Source organism: Nelumbo lutea, chromosome 3, assembly GCF_056320005.1.
Source record: "Nelumbo lutea isolate HS-2025 chromosome 3, American lotus-T2T, whole genome shotgun sequence".
NCBI lineage: Eukaryota > Viridiplantae > Streptophyta > Magnoliopsida > Proteales > Nelumbonaceae > Nelumbo > Nelumbo lutea.
Genome location: NC_142686.1, coordinates 11,752,842 through 11,774,396, shown reverse-complemented (window position 1 = coordinate 11,774,396; position 21,555 = coordinate 11,752,842). Strand labels below are relative to the sequence as shown.

Here is a 21,555-nt window from a genome sequence, read left to right as displayed (position 1 = left end):
GATTCAAATTCGGATATTGCCTAATCCGATTCAAATTCAATCCATTTACACCCCTACCTGAGGAGAGCTCTTAATGGAGATTGAAACGAGATTTGCAACTTTTCGGCCTTATGTATACATAACATTCATTGATTTCATTATTTTTTTTTTCTTTTTTTTTTTCTTTTATAAGAGCAATGGCGCACACAAGAAAGCATTGGCGCCATAAGTATGCACCATAGATTATGAGAGAAAACAACAAATCCAATGGAGGAAGAGATAATCTAACTTTGGTAGAATAAAGCCATGGTAAAAGATTTCTATACACAGCATCTAATTGCTCATTGGGAATATTTCCCGTACAAAAGGGTGTGAATGGACCAGTTTTGGATTGGATCCCATCCAATCCAAAATCAATTTGGATGGGTTGGATGGACCAACAAGACATATTTGATTGGATCAATCCAGTCCAAAATATTTATTAGATTGAACGGGACCTGGTCCTTCTGTAACAAATTTATATTAGATTGGGTTGGGATAAGCCAATATCTGATTCATTAATATAAGATAAAGAACATGTTTCAATGGACCGAGTTTGGGTTGAAATCAATTCAAATCAAAATGAAAATGAATTTGAACAGATTGGATGGTCCAGACATTGAATTATACTAGTTCAAATTGATCCAAAACATTCATTGGATTGGATTGGATCTGGTCCATTTATAATACTCACATTGGATCAAATCTAGTCCAATTAACACCCCTACCCTAAGTATATGTTGACTTAATTACAAAGGGAGATCTCTAACTGCTGATGATAATTAATAACCCTCTAATCCTTTCACGTTCTATTTAAATCGTTAACTGTGATGAGGACCCACCCATGAGCTGCGAAATCATTGAATCAACCTTCTGATGATGCTGTCTCAGTTTCTCAGAAGCGGCTTAGTCAAGACAGCTCAATCAATGCAAAAATCCTTCCAAACAGAATGCTGGTGCCCTTTTGGGAGGGTTTTTATGCAGTGGCTTCTGGCTTGATAAGGTAAACTCCACAGAGAACTTATTAGTAAAAACTCCAGAAAGCTCAACTATTTGTTATTTTAGCTAAGAAATCGACTTTCCAATGGTCGTGAAGCTATGTTTGATGAAGAACCATGAAAGCCCAAGGACGCTTATATTGAGCTGAGAAATAGACTTTCCAGTGAATCTAGTTTTAGTAACTTCTTTGAAGCCGCTCAACCAAGGCATTTCAAACAACACCAGAGCCCTTGTTATTAACCATCCAAGAAAGATTCCTGAACATTAGCATAATCCAAGAAAATAAAGACTCGTCTAAGACTTAAATCTTTCTAAAACTAAACTAATTAATCCAAGAAAGATTCCTGAACATTAGCATAATCCAAGAATTTGCAATAAGCGACCAAGACTGAGTTTTGAAATCCTTCCTTGACATTTTATAACCAACACAAGTCTTGATATTAACTTCTAACTCGGAGAATCCATATCCCTTCTACGGACTCTTTTTCTTTTTGTAGGCATTAGGTGAAGTCATTCACAATTTTTTAAGCACAAAATAAAAATGATTTTATTTTCACAAATCTTCAAATGCTCCATCTTTAGATTGTGTTCGAAGGGAACTTTCCCTCAATTTTCTGTCTCTTATTTTATATCACATGGTTTTTAAAACCAAACTAGTCAGGGATCCGGTTATCGGGTCAAACGGTATGATCCTTTGAATCGAATGCTTGGCCCATTTTGACAGAAAAATAAAAATAAAAATCACAAAAATAAAAAACAGTCAAAACCACTCGATTCAACGGTTTGCTGACAAAAATCAACAGTTTTGGAGGAAAATCCATTTTTTTGGGGAAAATGGAATTGATCAGATGACCGGTTTCTGGTTTTCTGGTCGAACCGTCTAGTCCAGTCCAGTTTTGAAAACCATGTTATATCAAACCAAACTTAGCTTAATGCCAGACTTCTCTTTTATGCCTTGAAAAAAAATATTTTTTAAAGCTCATTTTGCGAAGAATACAAATACAAATATGTACGATGCAACATAAAGTTTAAAAATTTTGTATACAGTGAACATATTTGTATTTGTATGCAAATATAGAACTTTTTGTATTTTAACTCTTCCCAAACAGAGTCGGGGGTTCAAAAAGTGAGAATAATTGCCTTTTAAATGCATTTTAAATCCTTTAAGGTGGTGGGGGTTGAAATAGAAAGAGGGACTAACAATAACTCAACAGAAATTATGGTCCATGGATATTTGTATCAGTATGGCAGCTTAGGCTAGTTCGGTGATGTACAGAGGTGTCTGAGTTTGTTTTCACGCTTCTTTTTGGGAGGCACAGGAGCCAATGAACATGTGATCGAGATGGTAACTCCACATCACTCCCATGTGGTCTGGCCAGTGGGCCTCACCCTGCACTTTGATGAGCATGAACCTGTTTGGTTCGATTCCAAGATAAAACTTGGAATCTATCCTGTCAAAGTCTTATTCGACCTTAGTGGTTTTAAGGTTTATTTATGGAACATGTTTTTGTTTAATAATAATAATAATAATAATAATATAATTTAAAACTTATCATTATAATTTAAATTTTGAAAATATTATCTTTTACACTATTTATTATATGCATTTAAATATTAAATTGAAAAGAAAAAGATCAAATCATTTAAATGATTAAATGGTGAAGTGATATGATGGCCTTTCTAAGGAATAGCACTTGGGGTTGAGATGCTTACATTCTCATAAGATTACCGGTTAAAAGTATCTTTGAAAAATGCAAAACGAAAATTTAACTATTAAATATTAGAAAACGAGAAAAAGAGAAATTTTCGAATAGGGAGATTCATATTTCTCAATGATTATTTGTTATAAAAATATGTTTAATAAGGCTGCCTGAGCGGCTGAGCCTGACCATTCAAATTTCAAACTGCATCTGCATTAATGGTGGCGTGGAATGATCATCAGTCTGTTTAGTGTTTACACCTCGCCATCCCAGAAGTCCTCGACGGAATTGAAGGGCCCGTTCTCTGAGACAAAGACTTCCCCACCGAATCCCCTACGCTGTGGGATCTGACCGATCTTCTCAGATTCCTCCTCACTCAACGCCCAGTTGAATATATCCAGGTTCTCCTCCAGCCTCCTCTCGCTGTAGCTTTTCACCAGCAAACCCACCCCTTGCTCGTATACCCATCTCAGACAGACCTGCATCCGTTCAAAACCTTCCGGCATCAGAAGTGAATGCCAGGTAATGGCGTAAATCATGCACCATGTTATCACTTTCAGACAGAAGCCAAAAGAAGAAAGGGCAATATATAATTAATAATAGTAAATGCAGAACCTGAGCAACAGACTTCCCTCTAGCCTCGGGCAATCTCATGGAGCAACTCACAGTCCATTACTCGATTAGTGCCCCAAGCGGTTCCTTGGGCTCCCAGAGGAGAGAAAGCGACCACAGGTATCCCTTTGTCTTTGCAGAAATCTCTCAGCTTCTTCTGTTGCCAAAGTGGGTTCATCTCCACCTTGATCAAATCATCACCTCACAGTCATCAGTGTTGCCCATTCATGGATTAATTTGCTTACCAGGGAAGGGGGAGAAAGAGAGATTTGAAAACAGAATATGACACAGAGGAGCGACTCACTTGATTGACAGCAGGAGGGATCTTCGCTACCGCGAGCAAACTTTCAAGCTTCTTGCAGGAGAAGTTGCTAACTCCGATTGACTTTGTGAGGCCAAGCCTTTGGCACTCTTCCATGGCTGCCCAGACAGATTTGAAATTCATGGGAAGAAGCTCCTCCCTCTTAATTGGAAAACCATTGCTCCCCGGTGTGGAGCTTACTGGAAAGTGTATGAGATAGAGGTCAAGATACTCCAACTGTAGATTCCTGATCAAAATATATAGTACGTACATTTAGTTTGCAGTGGCCCTCATTTAGAATGGACTATGGAGTAGTCATATATTTCAGACCTCAACATCTGGGTATACGTACATGTGCTTGTGCGTATAGATTAGATTCTTTCCTCTCTCTCTCTCTCTCTCTATATTTATATATATATATATATATATTAAAAAAGAAGAAGAAGATGATTACCGTAGAGTTGTGCGAAGAGCTGGGAGGACAAGATGAGGATGCGCATCGCTGCACCATAGTTTGAAGGTGATAAAGAGTTCATCCCGAGATTTGATGAGACCAAGGCGAAGGGCTTCGGCTATTGCTTTACCCAGATGTTGTTCGCTCTGGTAAACGGCCGCAGTGTCAAAATGTCTGTAACCAATCTCGATATCTCCGAGTATCGGCAACTTGGATGATTCAGAGGCATCCAAGTGATAACCAGCCGTCCCCATACCCACCAGGCACATGGTATCCGGAGCTAAGGAGCACTTGGGGAACGTTTGCCATCTTCCAAATCCTGGTATGCTAAAGAATTTTGTTCACAATTCACCAGTTACAAAGCTAATTATATGCTCTGTTTGTTTGCCTACCCGATCTCCTTGCGTGGTTTAAATGCTGGCCGGATCTGCTCACCAAATAATGCTCTTTCGTTTTCCGAATCGGGTAAGCCGGTAGGTCTCACAGAAAATAAAATAAATCTGCATTGGATTTTTAAGTCTTTAGATTTGGATATGTCACCAAAATTGTTAATATGTAATGGGACAAGATAATAATAATAACTTCACATTTTTTATAAATGGTTATTAATCACATGGAAAAATTGAACTAGATCCAATGCAGAAATATGATTCCCATTTAGTGGCTCGCTTATTTACGTAAGGAAATAATACTTAAATGGGGTGCATGATTTAATCTGACCATTTAAAAGAGTTGGTATCATGTTACGTTACGTTAGCATAAATAGGATCATCCACCAGTAGAACACTATAATCGGGTGGGTAATGGCGTAGCTTATCAGACCTCTTCATATTGGGGAGGCGACAACCACTTGCCTCCATAATGATGTTCAACGGAGAACATGGGCATTGGGCAACCTTCAACATATCAAGAAAATTCAAAGAATTCCCCCTTTGGCTGTTGTGGCACAGAAAACCACTGCCTTTTTATGTGGAGGAGGTGGAATCAGAAACAATAGAAAAAATTCGAAGTTGCAGAAGTGGCGGCGTTGGTCAAAGGAATGACCATTAGCGCCGCTGCCGCTCCCTCTGCCTCTGCTCATTTCCCACAATGTTGCTGGAGGTGGAGGCGGAGGTTGGCGGAGATATGCGGTATTGTCAAAGGTGAACTGCAGTGCTGATGAATAAATTGTAAGAGGAAGAAGATGAACAATATTTTTTCTCTTAAATTAATATTATATTTTATTTATTTGTTTTGTATATATTTTATTTATTTGTTTTTCATAAGCTCAATTTGAAAGGAGTACAAATACAAATATGTAGAGAGCAAAACCTTATAACTTGTATGTATTTACACTGTACATATTGTACTTGTACTCTTTCCAATTGTGCTAGTATTTTATCAGATGATGATAGGTTTCTAAATCAATTAACAGACTGTCACATTCATCTTGATAAATGCAAATTTTTTAACTTTCCCCTTTAACACCCCCTCCCCCCTTTTTTCCCTAAAGTGCTGATTGTGGGATTTGATCGAAATATCATGAATGTATTTACAGATATTCCTATATATCATGCTCAATGATTGACAATAACCACATAAAAGCATATATTCATACAAGTTTCATGGTTTGAAGTCGTGTTGTCTTATAAGTTCCTTCCTTGAGATCTATAACTAAAATGAAAGTTTAGCCTATATTTGATAATATATATCTTTCTTCTCCAATGCCTAACTTTACTCCATAACAATATTTTATCTCCAATCGCTGATCAGAAAAATAATTATTCTTTAATCTCAAATTTTATTAATCCAGGTGGAGGGGAGAGGCGGGAGACCCATTTTATTTGTTGTTTCTGTTTGTATGTTTTTGTGATTTCTTTTTTTGGGTGTGTATGTGCATGCATTAATTATAACAAAAGTAGGACAAATCTCTAGCTAATTTTCTGCAACATGTCAGTTCAGGGTTGTTCTTCAATGTGAATTATTTTCGATCTTATTTTGAGTTTGTTTTGAAATATTCAAAACATGTTTGTTGTAAATGTGGCTTTTTTTGGTTTCCAAACCTGAGATAAAAAAAAATGCATTGGTTTCAAAAACATGTTTTTATTTTAAATCACACAATATATCTCATGTCATGTTTCATGAATCAGCTCAACATTTTGATAGTTTAAAAAACATGAATTATTTCTTAAAATCAAACAAATTTGTTTTTGCTTCTCAAAACAAAAGCACAATTGAAGAGCTTTTTTTTTTTTTTAATTTTGCTTATGATGATTTCAAAAGCAAATGAAAAGTTGAAAACAAAAATTATATTTAAATTATTTGGTAGCTAGTTACAAGAATATTGATGCATGAAAGGGTAATCCATCAAATGCATTATATTAGGGAAGACTTAAAGCTTAAGCATTGATGAATAGTGGACAAGGATGAACGTCTTATTCTACGCATGCCCAAAGATGAAATCTCTGATAAAAAAGTCTAAAAATCCACCAGGTCTTGCATATCATGGAACATATAGGGGTCTGGAAACTGCTTGATTGAATGGAATCAGAATTCATTTCCATTCTTAGTGAAATGGCATTCCCCTGACCCATATGAGGAAATGGTCATTCCCTCCTCCTCCCTTGGGAATGAAAATCCATTCCAACCATTTTTTTTTTTTTTGTCTGATTCTGACTACAAACTGAATGGACCCTTAGTGTGAAGGTACTTCAATGGATATCTGTGGAATTAATAACAATTTGATCCTTGATTGGAACTACTGCTCATTTAAGTGTTTCATGCATATATGTAATAAAGGCTTCTGAGTTTGACTTTGCGTAAGTAGGGTAGTAAGGCAAAGGAAGTAGGTCTATGTGAAAGATAAAGGATGACCGAGGGTATATAAGGAGAATGAGCTTTAGTGAGGAGGATATAGGGACGTTAGTAAGGGAGGCAAGAAGATAGGGATTCTCTCAATGCTCTCAAGATAGATCTCATATGGAGGCCTTCGAGTCTCTTCCATTTATAGAGCGATGATTGAGGCTATAACGAGAAGCGTATAAAACGAGATTTTTTTATTTAGAAAAGGAGATCATGATTCCCTAAATCTCTAACGGGTAAATCCTATCCAGATTTTGTCATGATATTTTAGGATCGAGATTTCCCATCCCTTAGGACTCTCACATAGTCACGTTTTTTTACTGCAGCCCCTCTGTGCTTGCAATCACGTGATGAGAATGAGGCTTTTTTGGTGGTGACATGGCTTAACTTGGCGAATGACTGTCATGGTTGCCCATATGCCATGCTTTATTGTCAAGATTGCACAGCCATGAGCGCATAGAAAACATCGCAATTGAGCTCATCATTCTCATCCAATTTCACGTCATTGCAAAGGGTTGTGAATGCAATTTCACGGCAACTTCAACAGCGAATGCAATGTTAATCGCATATTCTATACTGGTCACCTCTGCATGATCATGGTCGTGGTCCAATCTCTATGATGTTGATCTATATGTATATACACTTTGTTCCACTTCTATCTGTTGGGGAAGATGGGATCACTATAACTTTGGAGGAGAAACTCTAAAGCGCGTCTGAAGACACTGTCTTTAGAACGTTATTTGCCTCCCCCTCAGTTTTATTGAGTTTGTTGTTTGGGTTACAGGCAAATTCATTCTCAGAATACAACAGAGCCTTGGGCGAGAATCTGCAACCAGCAAAGTTGAAGAATCTCTAAAGAAACTTTCTGTGAGACTGTAGCAAACCGGACTAAGAGAGAGAGAGAGAGATAGTGAATTTTGAAATTGTGTTTTTTGAGTCTATTTCATGCTCCTTAAATAACTTGTGAAGAGGTATGAGAAAAAGGTAGGCATTGCTTTAGAGAAGGCACTTTGAACAGTCACAATTTCAACCATTGTGACTGTTTAAAAAGTTGTTAACAGTTGGTGACTGTTAACTTTGAATTGTGACTCTTGATCACACCGATCGAATCGTGACCGTTGATCTCATCAATGGTGATCAACGGTCATCAACGTACCAAAACCAAAGCCGCTCATCGCAAGTCACGCGAAGTGCGAGCAAAGTGCACTTCTAAAGAGCCTCATTGCACCACACACACGCGTGCACGCGCGTTGCGCGGTATCAAATCCCCATACTCTCATCTACTAATTCTAAGGAATGTAAATCAGCTCCTATTGAAATATTGAAAACAAAACTTATAATTTTCCAATGTGGGACAAGTTCAAAACTGGGTTTTTATAAGAGAAAAACTGATTTTTTCAAACAAATGTACAGGTGCAATTTCTCATGTAATTGACCAATCAAACCCATTGGATTTAATCTCTTATGAGATTAAAATCCAACAATCCCCCACATTGATTGATCAATTACATATTTCTCTCTCAATCCAAACTACTTAATTAATATTTAATTTGAACATCCCATTACAACCATATCATGCCATAAAGAGAAAGAATCAACAATATAAGCAGAAACTTTTCCTTTATTAATACTTAATTTGAACATCTCATTACAACCATATCCCTTTCCAACAAACATCCCATTCTTGGATATGATTAGTTTATCAGATTCAAAGACAACTTTGAATCCCCTGTTACAAACAATATTTACTGAGATCAAGTTCTTTCTAATGTCAGAAACATGAAGAACATTCAGGAGAGTCAATGTCTTTCCGGAGGTGAAGTTCAACTCTACGCTGCCTCTTCCAGCAACTTTGGCACATGTTTGGTTTCCTATCTGTACCTCCTAACCATCAGTCACTTCTTCATATGTCTTGAATAAGGACTTGTCCTTACAAACATGGACTGTGGCGCCTGAATCAAACCACCATCTAGAAGACGATTCTGCCATGTTGACTTCAGTAATCATAGCCACGAGATTGTCTTCTACCATGTTTGTAGACTTGGTTCTGCCTTTCCGATATCGGCAGACTCGGGCATAATGCCCCTTCTTTCCACAAACATAGCAGGATCATTTCTTATTGTTGCTCTTTTTGAAATTCTCATCCTTCTTCTTTACTTGTAATGTAGGGTTAGTCTTCTTCAATCCGTTTTCCACAAAATCTACCTTAGAGTTCAGCATACCGGTCAGGGTCTTATCCCTACTGTCTCTAATTCGAGACTCTTCTTCAATACGAAGGTGTTGCTGAATTTGCTCCAAGGTAAGTTCTTCAGCCTTGTGCAGAAGCTTCTTCCTGTAATCCTTCCAAGATGGTGGAAGTTTGGCAATGATTGCTTCCACTTGGAAAGATTCAGGAAGGATGATGTTAAGGGATCGAATTTTATTGACTATCACCTGTAGTTCATGAACTTGCTCTAGTATAAGTTTATGGTCGTTCATGGTGAAATCAAAGTATTCTGCAATAAGATACTTATTTGTACCTACTTCTTGCACCTTGTATTTGAATTCCAGGGCCTTCCAGATTTCTTTTAGATATGCAAGTTCCTTGTAGAAGTTGTAGAGCCGGTCTGATAAGGCATTCAGTATGTGAGTCCTCTTCCCGTTTTGCTCTTTCCTTCTTTAGTTTCTCAGAGTCTTTGTCAGTGGGTTCAGAAAGTGATTGCAGATTCGGGTCCAACAGATAATATAGCTTCAGTGTGGTTAGAAAGAAGATCATCTTGTCTTGCCATCGATTGAAATTTGCTCCATCGAACTGGTCTAGTCGAACAAGATCCTGGTTCATCATTTTGATCGAAATCATGCTTGCTTCCGCCTTCATTGCAGAATAACGTTCTAAAATTGTTGGGGAAGATGGGGTCATTGTAACTTTGGAGGAGAAGCTCTGAGGTGCGTCTGAAGACACTGTCTTTAGAACGTTACAGGCACCTTCATTCCCAGGATACAACAGAGCCTTGGGCGAGAATCTGCAACCAGCAAAGTTGAAGAATCTCCAAAGAAACCTTCTATGAGACTATAGCAGACTGGACTGAGAGAGAGAGAGAGATAGTGAATTTCGAAATTGTGTTTTTGGAGTCTAATTCATGCTTCTTAAATAACTTGTGAAGAGGTATGAGGAAAAGGTAGGTGCTGGTTTAGAGAAGGCACCTTGAACAGTCACAAATTCAACCATTCTGATTGTTTAAAAATTTCTTAACAGTTGGTGACTGTTAACTTTGAATTGTGCCTCTTGATCACACCTGGTCGAATCGTGACTGTTGATCTCATCAATGGTAATCAACGGTCATCAACATACCAAAACCAGAGCCGCTCATAGCAAGCCACGCACACGCGCCACACACACGCGCGCACACATGTGCACGCACGTTGCGTGGTATCGAATCCCCATACTCTCCTCTACTAATTCTAAGGAGTGCAAATCAGCTCCTATTGAAATATTGAAAACAAAAATTATAATTTTCCAATGTGGGACAAGTTCAAAACTGGGTTTTTGTAAGAGAAAAACTGATTTTTTTTTCAAACAAGTGTACAGGTGCAATTTCTCATGTAATTGACCAATCAAACCCATTGGATTTAATCTCTTATGAGATTGAAATCCAACACTATCGAGTATTCGTAATTATATTTGCCAACTTGGAGGTTCATTTGATTGCCTTGAATTTGAAAAAAGGATTAATTCAATCCTATGCTTGGTACCATTCCAAGTGGATGTAATTTCATAGTACATATCAATGTTTTCAAAATTGGACTCCAAAAAAACCAAGAATTGGTCCTTTAACCGGTTCCGTTTTAGCCCAAAATTGTTTTTTGGCAAAAAATAATTGATTTGGTTAGTGAATCGCTGATCTGGGCGGTTGAATCATCAATCCAGATAATAGTTTTTGGCCATTTTTCACTTATTATTATTATTATTATTTTATTTTTTTTAAACAGGCCATCCATTTGGTTCGAACAGTCAAACCCTTTGACCGAGGAACCAAACCCCATAATAGTTCCCTATTCGATTCGGTTTTAAAAACATTGGTATATATTATAACTAGCGAGGACCCGTGTGCACACGGGATTTGTCAACTTAAAAATAAATAATAGAAACATGTAAGAGTACTATACAATTGTTTTATATAATAATTAATAATCATATATTTTTATATACTACTTTTAATAATTTTTTTACAATACAAAAATAACAATAAGTAATTTTAGATAGGGTTGTTTATCAAACTTTGGAATGCCAATTTTCCCTATTTCCCCAATCCTCATGGGATCTGCCCCGAAGGATGCGGAGATGGAGATGGGGAAATTTTCATCCACGTTGGTAGGGACGATGTGGGGACAGGGAGAGCACTCCTTGCCCCACGTGGACCCCGATCCTCGCCCATGGGATTCCCGCTAATATATATGTATGCATACATACGTTTATATATATATATATACACATACATCTATATGCTAATATTTTTTAAAATATGGTTGAATATACTTGAATCTGTTCTAATAGGATTGTAAATTTTAATATTTTATTTTATTTTTTAAATAAAAAAAAAACAAAAACATAATGGTTGACATTATAAAGAAACACAGGGAGTGAGGATCCCCATAGAGACGAGGATGGGGATAACTTTGTCCCCTTTAGTAGGGATGGGGATGACGTAGATGGGGATTTTCGTGGGGACAGAGATGGGGAGAGGCTCCTTGACCCCACCCGTCCCGTTGAATCAAACTAATGAAACTTACCAACCCGATTTCTAGTATTTCCAAATCGGCTTTGGTTCAACAATCTCCCAACCCGATTAGGTTGGATCAATTTCACTTTGACCATTTGTAAATTGACTAAAATCGAATGACTCAAGCATAGATATACATTAATATTTTATATTTTAAATATATTTTTAATACGGGAAAGTGGGAAAATTCCAATATTTCTTAGGCTAAAATAGTTTATATCATAAATTTAATTTTTCAATTTATTTTTTAAATAATGCCATCATATTTTTTTAATTTAAACTTAATTTTCAAAATTAATTTTTTGGAGTTTAAATTTTCTAACCGACTAACCAAACCGAAAATTAACCCAAACCAATATAACCTATGTGACCAACCCTCTAACCTGACCAAGTCAATTTGACTGGCCAAACAATCTACAACTGAGCCGAACCAACCCATGAACAATAGTTTAATCTCCAATAATTATTAAAAAAATTCTAGCAAAAATACACAATAAATTAAATTTAAAAATCTAAATAGCAGTAGTTTAAACTCCAATAATTATTGAAAATGTTCTATTAAATAACAAAAAATAATATTTATACAAGATTATTGAAAATATATTTATCACAAAAAACAATAAATAATTACTGAAATACAATAAATATTAATTTTAGTATAGATAAATATATAATAAATAAAGATTAACTTTTTAAAATTATTATTAATAAAAACTAACTTTTTGAAATTTATTTTCTAGAATTATTAATTGTTATAAATGAAATTAATTATTTAAAATATTATTTATTTATTGAAATAATATCATTATTTAAATTTTAAAATACTAATTAGTTATTGAATTTAATAATCCATAAAATTATAGTACAATTAATATGAATATTATTAAATCGACTATAATTATTTTTTGTCTTTTTAATAAATATTTTAAAGTTATTATATAATGTTGTTAGAATATTTAAATAATTCTTAAATTTTTTAATTCAAACTTTAATTAGATAGATGTAGATAAAAGTGGGGGAGAAGATAAATAAAAATTAGAGATAATTTAGGAGAGAAACTTTCTACCAAATTAGAAATAACTTAGGAGAAAGTTGGGGATTGTGGAGGAATTTGTTTAGGGGAAATTTTATGATATTAGGTTATTTAGGTTATTGGAAAGTGTGGGGAGAGAGAAAGAGGTTTTAGAAAGATTTTTTTGGAGAAAGTAGAGTTTGTAATTGGTAGTTTCAAAAGTGACATGGATTAAAAAAATATAAAAATTCAGAAAAATGAAAAATTTTCTAGACTTCCTTGTTTTAATATATATTAGTGGGACCCATGTGATGCATAGGCTTTGTTAAGTAAAAGCTAAACAATAGAAAGGGAAATTTCCACTTTAGTACCCTGAACTTTGGGGGTAGTGTCAAATTAGTACCCAAACTTTCAAATGTTACTATAGTACCTAAATTTTTAAAAAGTGTCAAGTTGGTCATTGTCGTTAACTGGTCGTCAATTATCTATTGAAAATGTCAAAACTACCATTCAAAAGAATACACTATTCATTGTCTTCTACCTTGCTTACCAATACCTGCTATCGTGCATGGTCAATTAACTCATTGATCAATTGAGGATGAGTGGGATCTGGTATAGGACTCATAATTTCGATGGCCCACATGGCCCTCCAGAAGGGAGATCTCTAAGAAAATTCATGTTTTTAATATACCTTTGACAACCCTAATCCACAGGCCATCTTCATTAGTGGTCAGCCTCGAAGCAAGTTTGGCCAACAAAGCAAGATTAAAACAATGTAGGTCGCTCAATAGTGAATACCAATGACCCCATCTAAATTGGACTCGGATCTGCTATCTATAAATTGTTCCCACATCCCTAACCGGAGAACGTTATTATAGTTGTAGTAGTATCTCCAGTGTCATTAATGGTATGGGGAGATGTTCTCAATACACACAGATTTGATGAGGAATTCTCTACCAGCTTGGGAAATATACTCGGATCTGCTGATGTTGATTTCACACTTCATAGTAGCTAATGTCATTATGAATAGATGAGTCAATTGATTAGCCACAGATGAGACACGGTTACACAAATCATTCTCCTTTTGCCGTCCTCAAGAACATTTGACCCCGCATTGGCTGGGCTCTGCAGCTAATTCAATTGTTGGAGTTCAAATTCGATCTAACTAAGGATGATATCCAATCCATTTACAACTGGATCAAATATAGATCTACTTTGACCCAATTCATTATAATTTAATTTGATTCGATCCAATCTAATATATTTAAATTTTATATTCTATCTATTAGAAAAGTCTATTTGAATGATGTTTTTTTTTCGGTAGTATTTGATATTATTGTCACGTCTACTTATGTTTTGTATTAATTAATACATATTTTTGAGAAATTATCTTATCACATCACATCAGATAACCACTTCCACTATATACATATAGACATTGGTAGGTGTTAGCATTTAGACTAGAAATGCTAAACGTAACATTCCTAAAGAAACTGCCAATGTTGTATTGATAACTCTCAAAGTATTTGTGGTGAAAAAATATATATCTATTCTCATAAAATTTGCATTGGTCAACATAAAACCTTATCCATAAAAAACAAGCTAAATTTCTTAAGTTCAAATTTCATACAAAGTGATTTTCAGTTAATTTTGTTCATAAAATATAATATTGAAGTCATTTTTGGTTCATTGTATTAATACTATATATAATATTTTGATTATTTTTAATTTGGTTTATTTATACTATTCAATATACAAATTTGATTCAAATTCAACATAAATCCATTGCATAAGATCCAACTCCAATTCGAATTTGATACAAATAAGTCAAATTTGCATCTACTTATATCTGATCCTTATTTTTTGCATTTAAACTGTATATTAAATGCGAAATGCTATAACAAGTAAATGTATCCAAAAAACTGAAAAATAGTTATAGGAAAATGGCATTCCTTCAATTTTTTTGCAAGTCATTTTTTGAACAAAGGTTGGTCCTCTCTTGATTCTGATCTTCTTGGAAATCATATACTTTTCTTTTTCAAATAACACATGTAGTGCTTCCTATTGGAATTTCAGCCTAAATAGTATTTTATGCATAACTTACATAATCAATATATCAATAATATCTATCGATTATAAAATAAATATATATATTATTATTAAATATATGCTATAGAATATTACTAATTGTTGATAACAAAATTGTTTTATACTTGATAACAAAATTGTTGAAAGACAATATTGCCTAAATAAACTCTTAATTTGATGCAAAATTATTTAGAGGTGAGATCACCTTTTAGAATTTAAGAGGGATTTTCTCAATAAATTTGGATTTGTTGCACACAACTTGTTGTCCAGTTGTCTGGTTCTGGTTGAATATACAGCAGTCTCTACACAAAATCAGTGTGCAGCATATACGGACGGCTCGGCATTGGGTAAGTCGGTGGGCGTTGGGCGAGTTGCTAGCCCAGAAAACGAGTGGCGCGCGTGGCCTTAATAATCTTCTTGGTTTTCCCTCTTAATTTCAGGCCCGGAGAGCCGGAGAGCGGAGTCACAGAGAAACGAGACAGAGTGGGTAGTCGTGGTTGAAGTCGCCATGAATCTTCAAGCGTCCCTTTACAGCCCTGGCACGCCGAGCTTCACAAAACCAAGATATCGTTTCCGCCATGTAATCCGAGCGAAAGGTAAAGAACCGATCGAGGATTTCTCTGCTTTACTTATCTTTTTCATCTTACTCTGATTTTTTTTCTTTTATTGGTTCGAACCACTCATTGCTTCACCCGCGCCAATTTTTCTCAATCGAACCGAGCAGGAAAACGTGTTGTTAGAGGAAAAAAGCAATAGTTCACCTGTTTTTTTCTAAAACACATTAATTGACGCGGGTTTGGAAGAAAATGCAATAGTTCCTTGTTTTGAACGCAGTGTAGTATTAAGGTGGAAGATATAGGATTTACAATGGATGTTTTGGAAGAAACACAAAGGCTCTTTTCAGCAAAAGGTTATGGCCTTGTTGGGTTATCTAAACAAAGAAGGAGAAGAAATTGATATCTTTCCCAAAGATTAATCGAAAGGACCTTCAATGAAGATAACTTTGGAAACTTCTATATATGATGGTCCTTGAAACTGGAAAAGGAAATGTCGTTTATTTCTGTAACTTGCTCTACACCTTAAGCTCAGGGGGAAGAATAGGTCATGTGAAATTAGCCTAGTGGGTAAAATTTCTGTAAATCAAACCATATGTTATGATCTTATATGGTTTTGACACATGGAAGACTGTCTAAGCTTTTTGTCACATTGCAACCTTTTCCTTTTTTTTAATCTGAAATCAATTCTTAGTTATTGTGTAAATATGTATGTTGCAACGTGATGTTTTGTTTATTTTTGCAGTGGAGCCCTCTGAGAAATCTGTAGAAATAATGAGGAAGTTCTCAGAGCAGTGTGCTCGCAAATCAGGAACGTATTTCTGTGTTGATAAAGGAGTCACTTCTGTTGTTATCAAGGTTTGTGGAAGTGCCTACTAGTGGTACATTTCAGAGTGATGAGATCAAATTCTTTTAATATGTCAGCAATGCTTCAAATGAATAAGGTTTCTTTAACTCTTTGTTCATGCTTATTTTTAGAAGAATGATGTACCTGCCCTATTAGCTACATTTTTATACTCTGATTGCTTTTGATCTTCTATTCCAGTTATCAGTTATCACTAGAAAATAAGGGGGTGTTCGATAACATGATTGTTTTTGTTTTTGAAAGAAAACCAGCTGCAATATCAGCAAAAACAATACAATTTTGCTGATGTGGCAGTTGTTTTTGTTTTCCAAAACAAAACCAACCATGTTGTCAAACACCCTCTAAGTTTACTGGCAAAAGAAAGTTTAGCAGTTAAGCCTTATCAACTAGTGTGAAAAGAGGTAGAGCATAATTCACAGTTGTTTCCAGAACTTTGGGATGGAATTGATTGGTCATGAATACAAGAATTCAAAAAGGAAAAAGGGCTTTAGATTATTGAAATTTGCTAGTGATACTGTGAGCTTCTCTCTAAATCTAAGAGCTTCTCTCTAAATCTAAACTCTTTTTTTCATTGTTTGAGATAACTTTGCACTGATTTTTGGTGCAGAACTGTTATTTTTTCAGTAAATTAAGTGCATTTGATGATTCAAAGTTTTCTCTAGCGACCATGATATTAATTACTTGGGAGCTCTTTTATTCTTTTTTAATCAATTTGTACTTGGGTGGTATTTGATCTTTCTATTTGACAAAATTAGCTTGTGTATTGCATATGGCACATATTGTAAAAACTGTCCCACTGGGGATATTCTTGAACAATCTGATTAGTGATTAGTTATAGTTCTAGTTGATTTTATACACGGCCTAGTCAGCTGAATAATGGAAAAGGAATTAGTTGCAACTTTTACTATTTAACGAGTTAGATTGTTGTTATCAGTCTCAACAAGGAGTAAGGTCAAATGGATTCCATTCTGAAAGTGATTCTATGTATTATTCAAAACCCACAAACTGTATTTGGAAATTCATATTCAGTATTGTTTTTTGCCCTGTATTCATTAAAGGTGTAACTGATTAATTGAGTACTTTTATTTATTAAAGCAATTTATTTTGGAACTTTCACAGGGATTGGCAGATCATAAAGATTCACTAGGTGCCCCACTTTGTTAGGTAAACATTCTAGCTGACCATGCTTGAGCAGAACTTTTCCCTGTCTATTGAAAATAGCTTCTATGTTCAATCAACTATTTGTGTTGCAGGCATTATGATGACAAGGCTGCGGAGGTAGGGCAAGGGTTTTGGAATTGTCCATGTGTTCCAATGAGGGAAAGGTAGATATACCTTCTCCTACATCCTGGATTTTTTCTTTGTAGACCATAAACTTACTTGAGAATATGAGATAATGGAAGAGCAGAAAGTTCTTTACCATCCAACCCTTCTTGATGTAATCATCCTTTTCAAAGACATATATACAAACTTACTTTAGACTCATTTGCATTTAGGACTAAAAACAGTATTAGATTTTTGTGAACATTCTAAAACCTTGGCCAGCCAAGATGCTTGGACTGTTTGACCAGGGAAGAAAATATCTAGGATGATTTGCCATTATCATTTTGAGGGAAGGAAGAAGGAATGCAAAGTGGGAGAGGGAAAGTAGTTAGAATCAGAATGAGATGAGATGCATCTATATAATTATTGAATAATGATAATGCAGATGCACATACGCTTTTTACCTAATTGCTATATATTACTACACATGTATGGTGTCAGCAGGCAGCTCCTTTTTGGTTTGACTTCTGAATTGGTTTTTAAATATTAATTTTAGACTTGCTGAAAGTTTTCCAGTACAAGTCATTCTATATTATCAACCTTGAATTCTTGACAAAATAAATTGGCAAGCCTTTCTCATAATGTAACATTGTAACTTACAAGCAGAGCAGTGTTCTTAATATAAATTTGAGGTCAGCATTTAGTTTAATCATGGTTAACTTTGATTTATCATTTATGCTTATGCTTCATGTGGTAATTCGATCTTTCCTTTTCCATTTTGATCTTGTTTCTTGATTAATCCCAAGGTTCCTCCTACATTTATGTATATGTTCAGCTTCAGCATATCCTCTCACAACATAATCCTTTTGTTGTTACCTGTTAAAAAACCTATTAGACTTTACATGCCAAAACCTACTGTTGTAATTAATTAGAAAAAAGTACCACATGAAACTTGGAAAGGTCATTTACATCTCGAAGAAAGCTCCAAGTGCTTATTTTCTAAAGGGGTGTCTGCATTTTTTAGCACTTGGACTTGGAATTCTGATCATTCTATAATAACTGACCTTAAGCATAAAAGTGAAGTGAACATTTTTCTTTTTCCAGAAAGGCAGGAAATCAGTTGGTTCAAGTTCTAGCATGCTTATAAATTTATAATATTGTTGCACTCAAAGCATACTTATAAGGAACATGCTTATAAGGAGAATGGCTTAGCTCTGTATATGTGGATAACAACATTGTGGTAATCAGCAAAGTTGTTAAATGATAATGGCCAGTAGGAAAATCCCTACCTTTTCTTTCAAACCAAATGTAGCCTAAGAGTCACTTAAGTAAAAGGAGAGTATTCTCCGGAGTTTTAACTTTTAAGCACTTCAACATGGCAAGAGGCCAAGAGCTTGTGGATAACTGTTTTATGCGTGGGTCTTGCTGTTGTTGTAGGCAGATGTTGGGGATGTTTTGTGTATGGGTATTTTTGGATACCTAAAGATTCTTTGGTTGCATTGGAGACATTGAAATAGCTTTTGACCAGAAGGAAAAAAACTTGGGTTGATTTTATCTCATTATTATATATATTACAAGTTTGTTATCCTATACATTCCCACATTATTAGTTTAACTTTCCAAGACGCCTTATTAGATATATTACTAATTTTTTACTTTCAAGGCACCGTAGGTTATGTATATCTCACTTCTTTTGCGGTACTTGCACTCTTCATGTCTTTCCATGTTATCAGCACAATTTAATCTAAAGGAATATTTGGATTAGATTTGAATGTCAAATTAATGGTGAAAAAGAGGTCCTTGTAGAATGGAATAATTGAAATTTGTCTTTGAGTGAATCATTCGTTTCAAAAGGTAATGGGTTTCAAAATCTATATTTGAAAAGTCAGGTACAGTTGTCTCTATGAATTTTGAGTTCCTTGGCTCAATGAAAAATTTTCTTTTTTTTGCCTCAGTTGTAGCACTATAATCATTTTATCCAGTCTGCATATCTCACCTGAATTTCTTTTTGACAGGAAGGAGTGTCATTGCATGCTATTCCTAACACCTGATAATGACTTTGCTGGAAAAGAACAGGTAAATCCTCTTGGTTACACCAACCAACATCATATGCGCTAGAATGACAGTGACTGTTATGCGCTCTTTTTTATTTCTGTAGTTTGAAATATAGGTTCTTGTTGAAATATCTGCCTAAGGTTTTCTTTCCCTGGTATCTGCCAAAGGTTGGATATCTCTCATTTTCCTTTGACTAGTGCATAAATCAGAAAACTACCATTGATAAGTTGTTGATTGCACAAAGTTCTTGCTTTTCACACGGTTTCTTGCTTTGCAGACCATTTCCTCGGAAGAAATCTGGGAAACAACAGCAAATGTGTAACCGTTGGTTTATTAGATAAGCTTGAGATTGAGCATATGCTCACTTGTATGTATGTTTATATCCTGATTGGTAACCAGTTTCATGTACCCCTTTTTTCATCTTACCCTTTCTTTCCTCATGGGGTGTGCTTTTAGTAGTCAGGTCTGGCCTGATCAGAATTAAATTGAGTAAAGGGTTTTATGATAAGTCGAAATTAAAAAAGATTGATTTATTTGGTTTTGTGCACTTTGGACCAGTTTCATGGTTTGACAGAAACGCCCTAACTCAGGCTCAGATTGACCCTTCTCACCCCTCACCAGGCTTTTTGGCGAACTAAATAAATTTTGCAGTCAAAGACACCAATGGATCACCATTTGGACACTTCGTTTGACAGTGTTTCCTCCGTAATAGGGCCTATGTGAATCCCAATCATTATTATGAGGTTGTCCTCCTCCACCCTTCCTGAACGATTTCTGGAATCTCACAACTAAGCCGAAACCGAAAACATTCTCTTGAACGGTTTCTACATGTTTTCATTTGATTATTCAACATCATATTCCATAGATCATTATAATTTTTATACTAAAAATTTTGTTTGTTTTTAAAAACAATATCTTATTGGTTTTAAAAACATGTATTGCTTTTTCGAATAAAATCAACTTTGTTTTTTCTTTTAAAACAAAAATAGAGTTCAAATACATGTTTTTGTTTTTTTTTTTTTATTAATATGGTGATTTCAAAAACAAATGAAAACAAAAACATGCATGTTATACGCTCCTAAGAGATCTCTATCTTCTGCCTAGACCAAGGACAAATGGCGAAAAGTGCAGACGATGGTGATTAGAACTTAGAATAATTTATAGGGCTGTCAATGAATCAGGTCTGACAGAACTGATTAAGGTTAGTTTTGGTTCTGTGGTTTTGTTCTGATCAATAATTGGGTCAGGATTGATTATCAATTAAATAATTAATAATATATAAAGGCAATTTAGTTTTGTTGTAATTTTATATTATCAAAATTAAAATTTTAAATTATCATTAACATAGGTAATTATAGCTCTCAACTCTCAAGTGTGGTCACGTATAATCGGGTCTGACCCGATTAATAAATGAAACGATTCTAGGGCTATCACCTACCAATGTGGAGCCCATTAATAATCGGTTCGGTTCCTCGCCCTTGGGCTAGCCCATCAAATTTAAAGCAAATGCTCAACCCAGCCTTGTCCAACTTACACCCCTCGCCCACCTCCTCTGTTTCCATGTGGAAACCATTAAGTAGATATTCCATGTTAGGTAATCATGTTCTTTGAATTTGATTGGGTAGGATGCGACTAAAGTAAAGAGGTACTTATTTTATTTCGGACCTATCATTTACGTGACGGGGCTTTAGTTTGATTTTTAAGCCCTCGGGCATGAAAGAATAAGTTTAAGAAACGAATATCCACAAGAGAATATCATAGTTGCTGGGATGTTGGTTGAGTTATTAATTAACACGAAGTCATGGTTGCTTTAAACCGTAGCTCATACAAAATAATTTCCATTCTAAGGTATTATTAGAATGTATGATTTTTAATGAAAAGTAGAGAGAGTGTCCATCTTGGGTATACGTTTAGTTTATTAAATCCCTAGTTGTAATAAAAACCCATGGGTTGTCTAGTCACTAATGGAATACATACAAATTCTCTGTGATGAATTTTATTTGTAAGAATTTTCCAATAAATAATTAAAGCTAT

At 35.1% G+C, this 21,555-nt stretch overlaps 2 pseudogenes across 2 annotated transcripts; one reads left to right on the top strand and one right to left on the bottom strand.

Annotated features, from left to right (window-relative positions):
* Positions 1 to 2,820: 2,820 nt before the first annotated feature.
* LOC148862952 (non-functional NADPH-dependent codeinone reductase 2-like) lies at positions 2,821 to 4,529 on the bottom strand (annotated as a pseudogene). Its single transcript, XR_016110637.1, has 4 exons — positions 4,085 to 4,529; positions 3,634 to 3,877; positions 3,333 to 3,513; positions 2,821 to 3,196 (listed from the first exon to the last, which is right to left on the bottom strand). The product of XR_016110637.1 is annotated as a non-functional NADPH-dependent codeinone reductase 2-like (transcript).
* Positions 4,530 to 15,139: 10,610 nt separating this feature from the next.
* LOC148862951 (ferredoxin-thioredoxin reductase catalytic chain, chloroplastic-like) lies at positions 15,140 to 20,054 on the top strand (annotated as a pseudogene). The gene is made up of 6 exons (XR_016109247.1): positions 15,140 to 15,381; positions 16,085 to 16,197; positions 17,324 to 17,368; positions 17,426 to 17,529; positions 19,482 to 19,542; positions 19,799 to 20,054. The product of XR_016109247.1 is annotated as a ferredoxin-thioredoxin reductase catalytic chain, chloroplastic-like (transcript).
* The last annotated feature ends 1,501 nt before the right edge of the window (positions 20,055 to 21,555 follow it).